Source organism: Dipodomys spectabilis, unplaced genomic scaffold (assembly GCF_019054845.1).
Source record: "Dipodomys spectabilis isolate Male_0828 unplaced genomic scaffold, ASM1905484v1 ptg000284l, whole genome shotgun sequence".
NCBI classification, from domain to species: Eukaryota; Metazoa; Chordata; class Mammalia; order Rodentia; family Heteromyidae; genus Dipodomys; species Dipodomys spectabilis.
The window spans coordinates 1,561,407-1,580,808 of record NW_024870961.1 but is presented as its reverse complement, the minus strand read 5'-3'; positions in this window follow the sequence as shown (position 1 = coordinate 1,580,808).

The window sequence follows — 19,402 nt, the reverse complement described above, 5'->3', positions numbered from 1 at the left end:
CTATTGCTCTTGCTAGAATGTCCACTACTATATGGAAGAGTAGTATAGAGAGTGGACATCCTTGTCTCAGTCCAGCTTTTATTTTATTATTTTTTGAGTTTTCAAAATCTGGTTTAATTCAAACTGAGGGGCACATTGTGAAAATACATATGCATAAAAATCTAATAAATGCTAGACAAACAACATATTACTTTACAATAGAATAACCACAAATTTAAAGGCTCAAATTGAGTCTGTCACCTGTAAATACAATTTTATATTTGGCTCAAGTGGCTACTCAATTTCAAATGGTGCCAAGTTCCTCCAAAGCGCCTCTTGACCCCCTCAGCCTTGGGAGGAGTTTCACCACAGTCTCAGTTGAAATCCCAGTCATCCCTTCAACTCTTGGGGCCAATTGATTCATTGGTACCCAAACACAACTGGAGGCTAGGGATTTCCAGTGGCCAAAAGTTATTGCACAGAGAACTCCATTCTAAGCCATACTCAGGGCTAAGAAGGTATGAGATTAGCCCTTTAAACAGTGGTATAGCATTAACATGGTCTATGTTAAGAAATAGCTCCTTAGTGAGAATGTACTAATTACTAGTTATCACACCAACAGAAAAAGGCAACATGGGAGCTTCACATTTCACATGAAAGACTAGCATTAACTGTGTCTGGCTTCACTCACATAGAGTGATTATTTTATTTTAGACCTAAGAGAAAATGAGTTCATACCAGTCATTTCTTCACATAAGATTTGTGTAGCATTAAAATTGTTTAACGCTAATGAATAGGCCATGCAGGTAAAAAATGTGTGATTCTCCTCTGCCAAAACAGAAACACCCCATTTCGACTCCTGTCCAGTTTCCAAAAAAAAAAAAAAACAACCAATATATACATACATACACCTTTGTTATTGCACATCTTTCACACAAATCTGTGTATGTATTTTATATAATATATATATTTAAATACACTACACATAAAAAGACTATGGCACTTTACAGAATACATGTTTAACAAAGATCATTCATTACACCACAAATGTTTGAAATGATATAAAACCCTTAAATCATTTAATGTAACATTGTGAATTAAACCACAGGTTTAAAGCATCCACAGACTCCAGGACAAATATTTCTGCTTTAGAGTTCATTGAGAAGCCCAGCTTATCACAAAACTTTAAGCAACAGATGCAGACAAAATTAATAAGACTTTTCTGGTATTAGCAATTGTTTTATTAGAAAAATAGAAAAATAGTTGTGGGTCAAGTGGTTTTTGAAGAGCTGTGTAGAAGAGTTTTAGTCTAGACTAAAATAGTTGTGGGTCAAGTGGTTTTTAAAGAGCTGTGTAGGAGAGTTTTAGTCTAGACTTCATTCCAGATTTTAATGTCTTCATGTGTCCACTGTTAGGTACATGCTTTGTCATACGCATACTCTGTATTATATTGAGGGAAGTTGCATGCATTCCTAGCTTCTCAGACCTTTTAATCATAAAGAGGTATTGGAGCTTATTAAAAGCTATTTCTACATCCATACAAATGATCATGTGGTTCTTGTCCCTGCTTCTGCTGATGGTGTATGTTACATTTATTTACAAGTATGTTGAATTCAATTGTACCCTACAATGAATCCTGTTCATTATACCTCAAGCAGCACCATTTGTTGTTACTGGAATTAACGGTTACTGGATGTGGAAACTGATCCCAGGAGAGGAATGGAACATAGAGGAATGACAAAGTTCAAGTTAATATGTGTTTTCCTTTTTACTGTACAAGAAAACAATCCCAAGGCTTGAAGGAAACTCTGTCCCTGACTTTTTCGAGTGTGTTCTTTACTCATATAAAACTTTTCTGTAAACTTCAGTTGATAATTACAAAAAGAAATAATGTGTTATTTGAAGGCCAGCATAGAACAAAAAGAAATAGCGTTGCTTTAAAAGTGTTCTACTGCAAAGAAACAAAGACATAGAAGTTTTAAAGTGCCTTATGTGTGGATATTTCACTCCTGAGATGATCCTCTTGTTGCAGGAGTCAGTTATCAATTCCTTAGTCTGGTCCTGAGTTCTCCTTAGCAATAAGGATTCCAAAAAGCAGGATCCAGTGAGTATGATCAGCAAAAGGAGCCTCTTCTCTTAAAGGAGTACTCTTTTAAGGAGGGTCCCAAAGAAATATCTGTGTTGCTTTTGTTTGCTTGTTTGTTTAGTTTGTGCTGGTTGTGGGGCTTGAACCCAGAGGCTGGACCCTGTCATTGAACAGTTGCCTTTTCTGCCCACCTGCCTCCAAAGCCAATACTCTACTGTTGAGCCAAAACTCCACTTCTGGATTTCGGGTGTTTAATTAGAGATAAGAGTTTGACAGACTCTTCTGCCTGGGTTGACTTTGAACTAAGATAGTAAGAAAGCTATGTGATATCAACTGTAAAGACTTCTCTTTTGAAATGAGAAATATTAGATGAAATTTATTGTAAAGCTAATATTTGACAATTTTTAAAAGAAGAGAATATGTCCATCAAAAAAGCCATAACTTAAATAATTCAGCAAAAGTAGGTACACTGAATCATTTTGGAATTATTTTTTCTGCTTGGGAAGATTATTGAAGTTGTCATTCCTTTTGTGGAAGCTTAAAGTCACATTTCACTTTTTTTGTTGGTCGTGGGGATTGAACTCTGATCCTGGGCACTGTTCCTCAGCTCTTCAACTCAAGTTGAGCACTTTACAACTTTAGGTCCAGCACCACTTCTGGGATTGTGGTTGTTAATTGAAGATAAGGGTCTCATAGACTTTCCTGATCAGGCTGGTTTTGAACCACAATCCTCTGGTCTCAACCTCCTGAGTAGCTAGGATTACAGGCGTGAACCATCAGCACCTGGCTCATATATGTCTTTATGTGCACTGAATGACACTATGTAGACAAAGCATGGAAATTTGAACCAAATGATGACATGTCAGCTTTTCAGAAAAATTGAGGTAGCAATAAATATGTCTTCCTTTTCCATGTTGTTACATTAATGACTCATGGGACCCTTACATTAGCATCCACTGCCATCTGTATAGGTGTATTTAGTATCAGGAAATGTTCATAGAGAAAAATAGAAAGACTGAGATTTTTAGAAAGCCAAGGAGATTGAATAGGAAAGAACAGCATAGAAGGAGATACATTTATTACACAGATATTAAGAACTAGCCTAAGAGATTTAGAATGCTAAAGGCAATGAGGAATAAGCTTAGTTGATAACTAGTTCTTCAATAAAAAAAAATGGTTCTCTAGAACAGTTTCTGGTACACCGTAGTTACTATAATTTATTCCTTCCATCGAGTTATTCCTTCTATTCTGTCAAAAGTGGTACCATGATTGACCAAAAAGATTTCCAAATGTCACTTAGACTATCCTTCTCTCTGTGATTAGCAGTAACCACACAAAATCCTGGAATCTTTGAATTTCCAGAATTAATCTTCACCTGACATCTAAGCACATTCCTGGCATTAGTTGCTTTGACCTAATGACCAAAACTTTTTTTTAACAGAGTATATTATTATAAGTAAAGTACATGAATAAGGGACTATTGTCAGGTGTCAGTATGGAAGGAGCAATTATATATTCAAAGTATGGTTTCTTTATTTTGCATTTACTAACTAAATGGTTTTTTTAATTGTGAAAATACTGTACAGAGGAGTTAAAATTACATGGGCAAGATAATGAGTACATTTCTTAACAAGTATTGTTGCCTCCTCCTTTGTTTCCCCTTCCTATCCCTTAACATCCCCCCCATCTACACCGCCCCCCCCCCGCCAAAATTGTAAAGTTCGTTTTTGAACATAACGACTTGTATTTCTCGTTTTTGCAATGGGTCCATCTGTATCCCTATTTAAATGATTTGTTTTTTTCCATTCCCCTCCACAAATTATACTAACATTAAATACAGTGAAAGCAGAGGTTATATCCTGTCGGGGGGACATACAAAGCAACAAAGAAATCATCTTATAAATATATTAGAAACAGTCACATGAATGAAAAAATATTTGAATACTTTTTTTTTTTTTATTATTGCTAGTCCAGGGGCTTAAACTCAGGGCTAGGGCATTATTCCTGAGCTTTTTTTTTTTCCTCAAGGCTAGCACTCTACCACTTGAGGCACAGCACCGCTTCCAGTGTTTTTCTGTTTATGTGGTACTGGGGAATTGAACCCAGGGTTTCATGCATGCTAGGCAATCACCGTACCATGAAGCCACATTCCCAGAACCCTAAATGAATTTCTTAAGAAGGCATTACATTTTGATTCTGTAACTATGTATCATAATTTTGGCCAGGTGCTAGAAAATGATGTAGAAAACAATACAATATGAGAAGTCCAATAAAGCTGGATGGAAAATGAATAACCGTCATGGTCTAGCTAGGGTACAGAGGGGCTTATGTCATGGAGCTGTTTCAACAGGATGAGCGAGACAGCTCCTGACCCACAGCCCACCTCCGGAATGAGAGGGCCACCATGGGTTCTAGCCACATGGAGACAATGAGCCACCTCCTCCAGCACACATTCAACCAGTTCATGTGAGAGAGAGGGAGAAAGAAAGTGAGAAGTACACTTAAGCCCTGTGCCGGTGGCTAAGAACTCTAATCCCAACTACACAGGAGTCTGAGAAATGAGGATCATTGTTCATAGCCAGCCCAGGAAGGAAAGTCTGTGAGACTCTTATCTCCAAAGATCCGCCAGAAAACTGGAAGTGGTGCTGTGGGCTCAAGTGGTAGAGCGCTAGTCTTGAGCTGAGGATCTCCTGAATAGCGCCCAGACCTAGAGTTCAAGCCCCATGACTGACAAGAAGTGGACTTCCTACTACAAAAAGGGGACTGAATAGCATCCATTTAACTAGGAAGCATGGTATAGAACTCAGGCCTAGCTTCCTGTGAACTTGAGGTCATAAGTAGGTCACCCAGCATCTCCATGCCTTGTTTGCCCCAGTTGCAAAACTCAACACAGTGAAGGATACCCTTCCTCATGGGGATAGGGTAATGATGAAAGAGAGCCATGTTTTGTTTCATAATCCCACACCTGTTGCCCCATTAATAACAGGGGCCACCTGAGCCCTTTCCAGGTATCTGCCTGTCATATGCTCACAGAATTGTCGAGAACACTACCTGAAGGCCACTCCCTCTGTGCCTAGCCATGTTCCAGAGATCTCTCTATATAAATCCCTTGTTTCCTCACAACTGTCCTGTGAAGAAACTGAGTTCCGATGGTTGTGGCCCTACCCAGAGCTTTATCTGTGGTCAAGAATCGGCTGCCATGGACTAACAGTTTGTGATAATCCATCTAAATGATGACTGAGCATGGCTCTACATGTCTACCATCCCAACTACAGAGGACCAGGCCTGGTGGAGCATACATGTCACAGATAGGAGGACCACCGGAGCTCAGCCCAGCCTGAGCATATATTGTTTGTTTCTCAGAAATGCACAAGACAGAAAGGTGGCTCCTCAGAGCCAGGGAGAAGAAACAAGCAGGGAATCATGGTGCTCTCAGAGGGGTTTCTGACCCACGTTGGGAATGGTGTTGGGGCGGTCACTCACCTGTGCTGCTGGGAGATGCTGTTGGCAGCTGATCCAGGTAGAGCGAGCAAGGATGGTGGTGGCATGGCAGACACATGGGCCCAGAGCAGAGGACCAGTGGCAGGGACCAGGTCAGGGCCTTAGGCCGGCTGCGATTTGAAATCCAGCACCACAGAAGGGGTGAGGGGGCAGGGACATGTCAATTTCCTACTATTCTCTAAAGTTACCTTGAATCTCTTGCTCAACACTCAGCCACCTCTACCTTCTTTAACTGCTGGTAGTGGTGTACTAAAAGAGGGAATCCAGGTGCTACCAGGCATCATGGAATGTGGGCGTTGCCACCATTCTTGTATCCCATTGGTCAGAAAGAAACATGATGTGATGCAATCAGCATGGGCAGAGTCAAGTTGACAGGGGCTCTCCCAGCCATTTTCTCAGGGAAATCTGTCCCATTCAGTTGGGGACAAGAGGGAGACCGCTTTAGCTGGATGGCTGCACAGATTTTTGTTTATTTCTCTTTGTTGCCAGTCCTGAACCTTGAACTCAGGATCTGGGCACAGTCTCTGAGCTGCTTTTGCTCAAGGCTATCCCTCTACCACTGGAGCCACAGGGCTTCTGGCTTTGTTGGCACTGAAGTTGGACAGGGGTCTCAAGGACTTTCCTCCTGAGGGTGACTTTGAACATGATCCTCCCATCACAGCCTTGTAAACGTCAAGGAGGACTGTTGAGAGCCACTGGTGCCTGCCTAATCATTGGTCTTGCTGATGTTCTTGGACAGACCAGTGAGTTCCCTATCCTTGGGTTTAAATGGTGGGAGCTGGAGCCCACAGTTGGAATCCTGGTCCTGCCACCTCCAAATGGCAGGAGATCCTAAGACACTCATTCATATCTATATGAATACAAATGGGATTGGATGTATGTCATGATTGAATGGGCAGTTCTTGAATGATTCTAGGATAAAATTATACATAATTATATTATAGGACACTAATCGATGTTATTCAATACTTTATTAAGCATTTAAACAATCACATTCATAAAATGGAGGAATAATGAAATACCTAAGAATTGTGCCTCACATACTATAAAGGTGCCATTTTTCTGCCAGGACTGGGATTTGAACTCATGGTTTGGGTAACACTGTTGTACTGTGTAGGAAGGGGAATCTGGTCTCCTTGAAGTCAACAAATTCAAGTCTGTTCCTTAGGCCTGAAATCGATCCCCACCTATTCATGTACAATTTACATATATGATTTATATTTATATACATACGATGACTCCATATTGCATTCAGTGTAGTTATTTTATTTTTTTTGTTTTATTTAAGTATTGATCATTTATTTTATTGACTATTATGGCACATAGAACATTGGTTACATTGATTACATAGGATATAGGCCTGCATATGTATTCCACTTCATACCTGACACCCAGGACATTCACAGAAAAGGAAAACGTGTCAGCATCAGCTTCTTACTCAAGGATTCATTGTTTGGGAGTGCTGGTTTCTGAACTCATGGCCTTCAGGGCCAAATTCATGAAGGGGTGAGTGTGAACACGCCCTCCTGGGGCAAACTGAGCTGACAGGCTGTTCTCAGGACCTGAGATCGAGCCCAGGAGTTAAAAAAATATGAACAGATTGACATGCAGATTACAGTACACTAATAAATATGTATCTTTATACAGTGCCAGAGATGTCTATACATTATTTAGTTATATAGACTACATTCCTACCAATTCTTGGGTATTTATTATGCGTCCATGTAATTAATGTTATTGTTTTCATCCTTACACTATTAATGAAATCAACCAGTGTCCTGAAATTATTGCATTCCTGTAAATAATAATATTATTTTAATGCTTCAAAAATAAAATCAATCAGACTCGTGAAAACATGCTGTCTAATTTTATAGGAGCATCATTAATGATCAACTCATTCAACTGTGACATTGACAAGAATCCATTGTTATTCCTTTGGATGGAAACCAGTTTCTTAGTATTTCCTGCCATTGGTTGGTCAGATCTTATGTTGCCACTTGGGCCTATGGCTTCCCTAATAGTCTGCCAAGCTTCAGGAATGCAAGGGGAAGTACCCTTTGCAATATTGTCATTCAGATCCAGGAGGGTCACCGTGCAAAGGAAGAAAATGTAAAAAGGCCACATTTTTTCTGTGCATTGTTTTCCCTGAAAGGCCTGAGTGTCTAGGATCCCATCAGCAGCTGTGGGTCCAGTGGCTGCACCCCAGCCTAGAGTGATCAAAGCTGAGGTAGAATTGCCACTACCTGAGTTCAAGCCCTGTGCCTGACAAAATAAAAAAAACATACATTAAAAATATTTAAAATATTATGAGGATCCGTGGCTTGTAATTCTTGCCATTTTTTCTGCAAGATCTGGGATTTGAACTCAGGGTCTGGGGAAATCTGCAGCACATTCGGGGATGGGATAATCATCATGCTGGAAGACAATAAAGAAAGGCCTGTTCCTAGGGCCTGCATTCAAAAATAATATTCGTATACATTTTAAATACATGATTTATATTTACATGCACATGTTTATTGCATGTTGCGGTTAGTGTATTCATTTTTTATATTTTATTTATTTATTATGCATTTGAGTGAGTATGATTACACATATAACATTTTTTGCATCCTATTACATAAGACATAGATTTGCTTATGTATTCTACATCATTCCTGAGGCCCAGGACTTTCACCGATAAGGAAAAAAAGTGGGACAATTGGCTTTTCCAACAGGATTAAGTTTTTGCCAGTTCTGTGCCTTGAACTCAGGGTCTAACAGGCCCACTTCATGAAAGGGTAAATGTTAGCACACCAGTCTGATGCAAGTGAAATTGGTGGGCACATTTGAGGACCTGAGATCAAGCCTAGGAATGGCCAATATATAAAAAGATAGATGTTTAGATTGCAGTGTGTGTGTGTGTGTTTGTGTGTGTGTGAGCGTGCATGTGTGTGTATATTAACATATGTATATGCATCTACAAAGGTATACAGAGAGAGACAGATATTTATGTAGATTCCAATATCTAATCCAACATATTCTATTACTACCAATTATTTGGTCTAAAATTATGCCTCCATTAATTAATCACGGTAGAATACGTAATAAAGAATTAATCAATGACCTATATTAATTGCATACAATCTTATACTGGAATGACTATCTAATTAGTAATTCAGTTAGTACATTTCAAATATTCTATTAGTGTTCCTATAGATAGGAACAAGTTTCTTAAGATCTTCAGCCATGTGGAGGTGGCAGGCCTAGGATCGATCTCAGGGCCTAGGTATCTGGGTTGGAATGATGCTTCACTGACAGCCCCCCAGCCTTCATCCATGCAAGGTCACGTACAATTTTCAAGCCAAGTCATTGAGCCCCAGGAGGGTCACAGTGCTAAGTAAACAAAAGTAAACCTGTTGTGTAAAATTACCTGGTTTTTCCTCATCCATTTTTGTTGGTTTACTGTATTTTTGCCAGTGCTGGGAATTGAACTCGGGTCCTAGGATCCCTGGATCATCTGTGGGTGTAAAAGCTGCATCCCAACCTAGGGTAATCATGATTTAGGACACAATAAAATACTTCCTTGAGCAAAAGGAGATCAGGGAAAATGTCTAGACTCACCGTTCCAGCCTCAGGACCTGCCACAAAAAAAGAGCCAGTAACTCCATGTGTCTGTGTATGTATACATGTATTTGAATTTGTGAAGATCCAGAGTTGCTATGAAGAAAGGCACCTAGCTAGGAAATTTGCTTTGAATAGAATGATTTCTTAGCACAGAGTGTGCATTCAAGACAGTGCATGTTCTGGGGCTCCCCTCACTGTTCCCAGTTAACCTGAGGGGGTCTCCATACCCCAGGCTGCTGGAGGAAATCTGCCTCATTGTTGGAACAGGCAGACAAAAAGCCTCACTCCTGTGCATCGGGGTAACAAACAATTCATCCAAGCCAATTAGTGAGGATGAGTGTGCCCAGGCTGTTAAGGTTAGGAGAAAAAGGCCTCTTTGTACCCCAAGCAATCTCTCTCCCCTGTGCTCTGTTTTGACTGGAAGCTTTCATTTGTGCCAACTGCATGGCAGACCAAGTTCCCTACACTCATCCTGTCTTTGTAAGACTATGTTTCAGTGTTGAAACAAACTGCTACCATTAATTCAACTGTCATTCTGTTAGGCAATTAGGGAGCTGAACAAAATGAATTGATTCATTATTGGCAACGGTGCCTCCGTGTGTGTGTGTGTGTGTGTGTGTGTGTGTGTGTGTGTGTGTGTGTGTGCGCGCGCGTGCGTCCATACACCGTCCTGGTGATTGAACTATGGACCTAACCATTGTACCTGAGTTTCTCCTGTATAAGGCCAGTACTCTACCACTTGAGCCACAAAGCCACTTCAGGCTTTTTTTCTAGGGATGTGGTACTGAGGATTCAAACCCAGGGTTTCACACACACAAAGCAGTCTACCCTTAAGAAACATTCCCAGCACTCCACTTCAGGTTTCTTTCTTTCTTTTCTTTTAAGTTGGAGGAGTTGAAGTCTGGGCCTGGGTGCTGTCTCTGAGCTCTTCATCTCAGTCTAGCACACTACCACTTGAGCTACAATGCCCCTTCAGGCTTTCTGGTGGTTTATTGGAGATAACCATCTCAAGGAATTTCCTGCCAAGGCTGACTTTGGACTGTCATCTGGGATAGTTTTGAAATGAGATCCTCAGCTTCCTGAGCAGGCAGAATGATAGACCTCAGCTAAAGACATCTAAGCCATGACACTTTGCTGCAAGTGGGTCCTTGGCTCAGCATGGTAGAAAATTAGCCATGAGCCCAAGAAGAAAGTCAGCATCTATGCTCTGAGTTCAAGGTTCATGATGGAGTAACCTAAACCAAAACAATTTTCTGCAGGAGAAAAGTCACTAGAGTTTAGTACATACATAAATTTGTCCCTGCCTTGGGGACATATCTGAGCCTCAACTTTCTCATCTGCACATTCATCTTACTTGTGTAGCTCTTATAAGACCAGATGAAAGAATAAAACTTGTGAAGGACTTAGCACATAGCACCTTGTGAAGGATTCAGCACTCAGTACCCCATGGACAATCGAGAATTACTCAACACCCAGCACCCCAGGAAGGACTCATCACATAGCTATATCCCACAAATTGTCATTAGAATTAGGGTACTTTCTTCAGTATCACCATTCTTTCAAATACACGTCACAAACCTCACAAGTTCACATCTAATGGTTTAGGGGGTGTTTTGTGGGGGAGAGTCATCAGCCTCAGGGATTTCACTCATAGGTTGGAGGTACTGTCCTAAGATCTTTTCCTCAAGGATAGATCTCTTTCACTTTCAGGCACAGCTCAGAGTCTACCAGACTTCCTTCCAGGGCTGAGTTTCCAACCTCCAGTGTCTGATCTCACCCCCTGAGCAGCTAGGGGTGAGCCAGCAGTGTCTGGTTCCATGATGCTGGGCTGCAGCTATTGACCTCTGGTTAAGTCAGGTTAGATGACAGCTGTCAGTTTCAGACTCCCAGCTTGCTCTGTGATGAGGTATTTGAAATCCTGCCTTTCTATAATTGCAGTCAGAACATTCTAACTTGTTTTTGGTTCCAGTCCTGGGGCTTGAGTAAGGGCCTAGACACAGTCCCTAAGCTTTCATGCTCAAAGCCAGTGCTCAACTGCTTGACAGCACTACTTCCGGGTTATCCGTGCGTGTAATAGTGTGGAATTGAACCCAGGTCTTCATACATTCGAGGCGAGCATTCTACCACTGAGCTCCAGGAATGACAAGTGTAGAAATAGATATGTAGATTGTAACATATATATATATGTATATATATGTGTATGTATGTATAAAACAAGAGAGAGATGTCTGTATATTATTTAATTATATATATTATATTACTACCAATTATCAATAAATCATTCCTTCCTGTATTGAAATATAATGGTTGAATACATAACAAATTATTAATTGAAAATTTCAATATAGTATAGTTATTGTGTATAATTTTATAATATAATCATACACTAATGTAATTGTTACTTTACAACATTCCATTCATAAGAATGTATATTGGAATGCATTTCTTAGGATATCCTACCATTCATAGGTGGGAGTCCTGGGATTCATACCCCAGGCCTAGGTTTCTGGTTTGGGTTATGGCTTCCCAGATAGCCCACCAAAATTCAGCAGTGCAAGGTCATTTACACTTTCCGAGCCCTGCTTGCAATGCAAAGGAAAAAACAATGTAAAACCGCCTCTGATACTTCCCAGTTTTAACCTTCTCCTTTTTTACCCCTCTCTTTTCTTCTTTTTTCTTTTTGGTTTTGGGGTCAGAACTCTGGGTCTCGGTGCTGTCCCTCAACTCTTCAGCTCAATGCTATCGCTCTACCACTTGAGCCATAGCACTACTTCTGGCTTGTTTCTGCTTATGTGGTACTGAGGAATCGAATCCATGGCCTTATGCATGCAAGGCAAGGACTCTATTACTACTCTATTACTGAGCTACCTTCCCAGCACTTTTTTTTGCCAGTCCCAAGATTTGAATTCGGGTCCTAGGATCTCAGGATGGGCTGTGGGTCCAGAGGCTGCACCTCAGCCTAAGATGAGGAAGGTGAGGAAGAGTTACCACGAGCTGAGTTCAAGCCCCAGGCCTGGCCAAAAAAAATTAAGGCCCTGGCTTGGAATTTGCACCATTTTTCTGGCTGGCCTGGGATTTGAACTCAGGGTCTGGGTAACTGTGGCAGTGGGGGAGAGGAAGCTCACCGTCATTGAAGACAAGAATTTCAGTCCAGTTTCCAGGGCCCAATTCAAGCCCCAGCCCTGAAAAAAATAATATTCATATATGAAATCTATTTACATACATGGGTTTACTCCATATGACATTTATTACCCATATTTTTTATTTTATTTAGTATTATTACATATATAACATTTATTTAATCTTATAACATGGATTTATTTGAATATGGATTATACATCATACTGAGACCCAGGACTTTCATAGAGAAGGAAAAAAATGTGTAAAAATTGGCTTCTGACTCCACATACAAAATTTTGGCCATGCTGGGATTTGAACTCACAGCCCACAATGCCCAATTCATGAAAGATCAGTTGTAGTACAAAAGCCTTTGGCAAACTGAGCTGCCAACCAGTTCTGAGAACCTGGAAACAAGCCAGAGTAGTGGTTGATAGATAAAGATATAGGTGTAGATATAGATATGGATATAGATATAGTTATAGATAGATAAATAGATGTGTAGTTTGTAATATATATGAGAGAGAGACAGTGTGAGGATATTAAGTTATATATATTATGAATTATTATTAAATTATGCCTCCATTTAATGAAGTATCATTGTTGAATACTTATTAAAGCATTAATGTAAAAGTAGTCAGTATTCTTTAATTGGGAGAATTATACAAAATAGCTAAAATGGAAGACATACTCCAATAATTTTTGTGTGGCCTTCTATAAAACAATCATGAACTAACTGCAAATTCAATTGTTACTTTCATAACACTCCATTAAACATTCACATGAACAGGAAAGACTTTCTCAAGATCTCCCTCCATTTGTAGGTGGCAGTCCAGGCATTGGAACTCCAGGCCTGGGTAGTTTACTTCAAAATGCAAACCATTAGAATGACACTGTGAATATTTCAGTTTGTCATAATGAAAAAAAGAACAAGAAGAAAAGAAAGCCAGGTGTCATTTGTTCCTGCCTGTAATCCTAGTTCATCAGGAGTCTGGGAGGTAGAGAATGCCAGTTTGAATTCAGCCAGGACAGGAAAGTCCACAGCACTCTTATTTCTGAGGGATCAAAGGAATAAAAACTCGTCATGAGTGGGGCTGTGGCTCAAGGAAAGAGAGCTACCCTTGAACAAAAGGACCTCAGGGACAGTGCCTAGGCTCATAATACAACCCCTGGACCTGCCAAAAAAAAGCAAAATAAAAAACAAGTAACTCCATGTTTCCCCATGTATGTATGCATGCATTTCTATCGGTAAAGGTCCAGAGTCCCTATGATGAAAGTCATCCAGCTAGAAAATTTGCTTTGAATAGAATGATTTCAAACCACAGACGGTGCTTTTAAGATAGTGCATGTTCCGGGGCTCCCCTCACTGTTCCCAGTGTAGCCTGAGGTTTTCTGCACACCCCAGGGTGCTGGAGGAAGTCTGCCTCATTGTTGGAACAGGCAGACAAAAGGCCTCACTCCAGTACAGCTGTGTAATAAACAACTCAATCCAGGCCAATTAGTGAGGAGGAGTGTGGGCAGGCTCTAAAGGCCAGGAGAAAAAGGCCTCTTTGTACCCCAAGCTATCTCTCTCCCCAGTGCTGTTTTGACAGGAAACCTTCATTTGTGCCACCTTCCATGGCAGGCCAAGTTCCCTGCATTTATCCTGTCTTTTTCAGACTGTGTTCCAGTGTTAAAATAACCTGCTACAATTATTTCAAGGGTCCTTTTGGCAGAAAACAAGGGAGCTGAACATAATGAAATGATTCATTATTGACAACGGTGGCTTCCTTGGTTTCTGGAAGCTTGCTAAATCTAAGCACATGTGTAATATCACAATGCTCCCTGTCATTTGGGGCTGATGATGCTCATCAAGTTTTGAAACCTTTGACCTCTCCTAGTTTGGCCACGGATGGCTAGGTTTTGGGGTTGAACACAGGGCCTGGGTGCTGACCATGAGCTCAGAATAGAAGCTCAGTGTTTTACCATTTGGTGTCACACCTTCACTTCTGGTATCTGTGTTTGTGTTTGTGTATGTGTGTGTGTGTATCTCTGTGTGTGTGTGTGTGTGTGTGTCTGTGTGCACATGTATGTGTGTGCATACACTTGTCCTGGAGCTTGAACTCAGGACCTGAACGCTGGACCTGAGTTTCTCTGGTACAAGGATAGCATTCTATCACTTTAGCCACATAGCCACTTCAGGCTTTTTCTAGTATGTGGTACTAAGGAATTAAACCCAGGGATTCATACAGGCAAAACACTCTACACCTAAGACACATTCCCAGCACTCCACTTCAGGTTTCTTTCTTTCTTCTTTTTGGAAGTTGGAGGAATTTATGTCTAGGCCTGAGTGCTGTCCTTGAGTTCTTCAGCTAAAGCCAATCGCTCTACCACTTGAGCTACAGCATCCCTGGAGGTTTTTGGTAGTTCACTGGAGAGAAGCCTCTCAAGCAATTTCCTGCCCAGCCTGGCTTTGAACTGTGACCCTCAACTCTCAGGCTCCTGAGTAGCTAGGATGACAGGTGCGAGTCACCAGCACCCAGCTTCCAGTTCAAGTTTCTAAGTGCTAAAAAGGAGATTATAGTTTCATGGGACCTTTTGTGTCTGGGATAGTTTGGAACCGAGATCATCATATCTCAGCTTCCTGGGTAGGCAGGAAGACAGACCTCAGCTGCAGATACCTAGACTGTAACACTGTGTTGCAAGAGGTCCTTGGCTCCACGTGGTAGAGGGCTAGACATGAGCCCAGCAAGGAAGGGTCAGGGGCTAGGCCCTGAGTTCAAGGTTCACGACCGAGAAAAATAAACCCAAACAATTGTCTGGAAGAGACAAACATAATTTTGGCCCTGATGTGGGAACATATCTGAGACTCGAATTTCTCTACAGCACAATCATCTGACTTGTGGTGCTCTTACAAGAACCAGATGAAAGTAGGACTCAGCACACGAAACCTCATGAAGGACTCATCACATAGCTGTATCCCACACACTGTCAGCAGAATTAGGGTGTTTTCATCAATATCACCATTCTTTCAGAAACACGTCATAAACCACACAAAGTTCACATCTAATGATTTAGAGGAGTTTTTTGGGGGAGAGGTGGAGTCAGCCATGGGGATTGCATTGAAAGCCTGGTTACTGTCCTAAGATCTTTTTATTTTATTTTATTTTATTTTATTTGTGAACATACTGTACAGAGGGGCTACAATTACATGGGCAGGATAATGCGTACATTTCTTATCAAGCATTGCAGCCTCCTCCTTTGTTTACCCTTCACATCCCTTCCCATGTCCTAAGATCTTTTGCTCAAGGCTAGAGCTCTACCACTTTGAGCCACAGTTCAGAGTTTCGCAGACTTCCTGCCAGGGCTGGGTTTTATACTCACCAGTGTCAGATCTCAGCCCCCAAGTATCTTGGATGACAGGGGTGAGTGAGCCAGCAGCATCTGGTTCTGTGCAGCTGGTTTGCAGGTGAGACAGCAGCTGTCTGCACCAGACTCCAGACTTGCTCTGTGATGATCTATTTGCAGTGATATCCTTAAATAGTTGCAGTCAGAACATTCCATCTTTTTTGGTGCCATTCCTGGGTCTTGAGTAAGAGTCTTGACACACAGTCTCTAAGCTTTTATGCTCAGCTAGTGCTCAGCTGCTTGAGCAAAAGCACGACTTCCAGATTTATCTATGCACACAGTAGTGAGGAATCGACCCTAGGACTTTGCATGTAATAGGCGAGCACTCTACCACTGAGCCCCAGTAGTGACAAGTGTATAAACAGATAAATGTGTAGATTGGTAGATAGAAAGATAGATAGATAGATAGATAGATAGATAGATAGATAGATAGATAGATAGATGTATATGCATAAAACAAGAGACATATGTCTGTATACTATGAAATTGCATATACAATATTACTACCGATTATTGGCAATTAAATTATTCCTTGCTTTTTTTAACTATCATGGTTGAATACAAAATAAAGGTATAATTGAAAATTAGTCAATGTGGTATAATTGTTGTGTATAATTTTATAATCATACACTAACTACCAATATAATTGTTACTTTTATAACATTCCATTTGTATGGATGTATATGGGAATGGGTTTCTTAGAATCTCCACCATTCATTAGCGGCAATCCCGGGATTCGACCTCCAGAACTAAGTTGCCAGTTTCGGTATGGCTTCCTTAATAGCTTGCCAAACATCAGCAATGCAAGGTCATGTACACTTTCTGGGACTTGTCATTTAGACCCAGGATGGTTACAATACAAAGGAAAAAAAAAGTAAAACCACCTTCTTGAACTTCTCAGTTTTATGCTTCTCCTTTTTATTTTATTTTATTTTTTTTGCCAGCCCCAAGATTTGAACTCGGGTCTTCGGATACAAGGTTCTGCTGTGACAGAAATGCCAAGACCTGAGTGCAAGCCCTGTGCTCGGCTAACAATAATAATAACAACAATAATAAAGCCCTGGTTTGGAATTTGCACGATTTTCCTGGCAGGCCTTATATTTGGATAAATCTGTGGCACTGTAGGTGAAGGGCAAAGGCTCACCGTGCTTGAAAACAAGAAATTCAGAGCAGTTCTCAGGGCCTGAATTGAAGCCCCAGCACTGGAAAAAGGAATATTAATATATGAGATCTATTTACATACATGGGTTTACTGTATATGATGCTTATTACCCTTATTTATTTAGTATTATTACACATACAACATTTTTTATTACATCATATCACATAGGATATATTAGCATATGGATTATGTATCATACTGAGACCCAGGACTTTCTCAGAGAAGGAAAAAATAAATATGTCAAAAGTGGCTTCTTAATCCACGAATAAATTTTTGGCCATGTTGGGATTTCAACTCACTGCCTTCAATGGCCAATCCATAAATGGGGTTACAGTCTTAGCACACTAGCCTCTGGCAAACTGAGCTTCCAGGAGTTCTGAGGACCTGTAATCAAGCCATAGTAGTGCTTTATAGATAGATAGATAGATAGATAGATAGATAGATAGATAGATAGATAGATAGATAGATAGATGGATAGATGGATAGATGGATAGATGGATAGATAGATATGTAGATATATATATGCATACAGAGAGAGGGAAGGTGAGGATATTAAATTATATATGTTCATATATAATTACTAATTATTCATTACTAAATAGTGCCTCCATTTAATGAAGTATCACGTTTGAATACTTATAATAGCATTAATTAAAAATTAGTCAATAGACTTCCATTAGGGGAATTATACCATGGTGCTGGAATGGAAGATATATATCCAATAACCTTTGTGTGGTATTCTAAAATAGAATCATGGATTAACTGCAAGTTTATTACTTTGATAATATTCCATTAGTATTACCATGAATAGGAAGGATCTCCTTCCATTTGTGGGTGGCAGTCCTATCATTTGAACTCCAGGCCTGGGTAGTTTACTTTGAATGCAAACCATTGAAATGACACCATCAAGATTTCAGATTGTTACAATTGTAAAAAAGAACAACAAGAAGAAAAGAAACCCAGGAGCTATGGGCTCCTGCATGTAATACTAGCTCCTCAGGAGGCTGAGATGTAGAGAATGCCAATTTGAATTCAGCGGGGGCAGGAAAGTCTGTGAGACTCTTATTTCTAAGATATCACAAGAAAAAAATGGAGCTGTGGCTCAAGGGCAGAGCACTACCCTTGAACAAAAAGAGCTCAGGGACAGGGCCTAGGCTCATAGTACAAACAGGGAACTGCCCACCCCCCAAATGAGGCAATAACTGCATGTCTCTATATATGGATGTATGATGTATGGATGATGGGCATTCAGCAGGTTGCCCATGGCCAGCCCCCCAACCTGGTCAAGCTGGGACAAGCCCTGAAGAATAATCAGTCTGAGCCTGTGGCTTGACCAAAGCATCCTTCTCTGCCATTTAATAACTGAAGTCTTATATTCTGGCTTAAGTCTCCCATCCAGACACCTAGCAGCAAGCCACTGCCTCCAGGGAGACCACAGTTCCTAGACTGTAGGAGTTGTCGAAGTTTCTGGCTCCATAGTCTCTATCCCTCTGTAGGATGTGAGCCTAGACCTCTGGGGCCTGGTGACTATAACTCATTCATCATTTGTCATTGCCGAGTCTCAGGCTGGTCCCAAATCTTGGCAAAGATATTAAATAGTGAACAATTTCTCTGCCAAAGGGGTATGCCACTAAATCCCACCCTCATAACTCCCATGAGAAGTGAGCCTTGGGCTGTGAATGTGGCTTAGTGGTGTAGTGCTTACCTAGCACACACTCAGTCCTGGGTTCGATTACTCAGTACCAAAGAAACAGAAAAAGCCAAAAGTTGCACTGTGGCTTAAGTGATAGAGTGCTAGACTTGAGCAAAAGAAGCTCAGGAACATACCCAGACCCTGAGTTCAAGACCCAAGACTGGCAAAAAAAAAAAAAATGAGCCTAGTATGACATACTCTTGTGGGACTCAGAGAAGGGCCATGGTTATAGGTAAGAGGTAGAGTAGAGGGAAACTGCTGGTGGCTCACCTCTGTAAGCAAGTCAGGAGGCTGAGATTTAAGGATCCCAATTGGAAGCAGGGAAGTCTATATGAGACACTTTTCTCTAATTAAACACCCATAAAGCCAGAAGTAGAGATGTGTTTCAAGTAGTACAGTGCCTTGAGCACAAAAGCTCAGGTATCAGATAGAATCCAGGCCATGAATTCAAACCCCAGGACTGGCAAACACGTACTCACACATACACACACACACACACACACATCAAGATAGAGCATTTGCCAGTCACCCTGCACAAGTTCCATCTCTAGCAACTCAATATTTTAAAAAAAAGAGGGATAAGGGAAGATAAGACTTGCTCCAGGAGGTGATATAACCAATGTCAAATTTCCACAGGAGTTCTAAGATGTGGATACAGGACAGAGAGCCTCAGGCAGAAGGTAAAGCATGGGCAAAGGTCTTGCGGTGTGCTGTAGAGCAGGTTTTGTGGGTGGAATGAAGGTTCTGTGGCTTCAGAAGAGTCTGTCAGGACATTCATGGCTGGGCCAAGGTTTGTACTTGAGTCACAGGGCAGAGGGTGGGGTCCCAGAATGGGGCCCGGGAGAAGAACAGCTTGGCTTTTCACCACGGACCC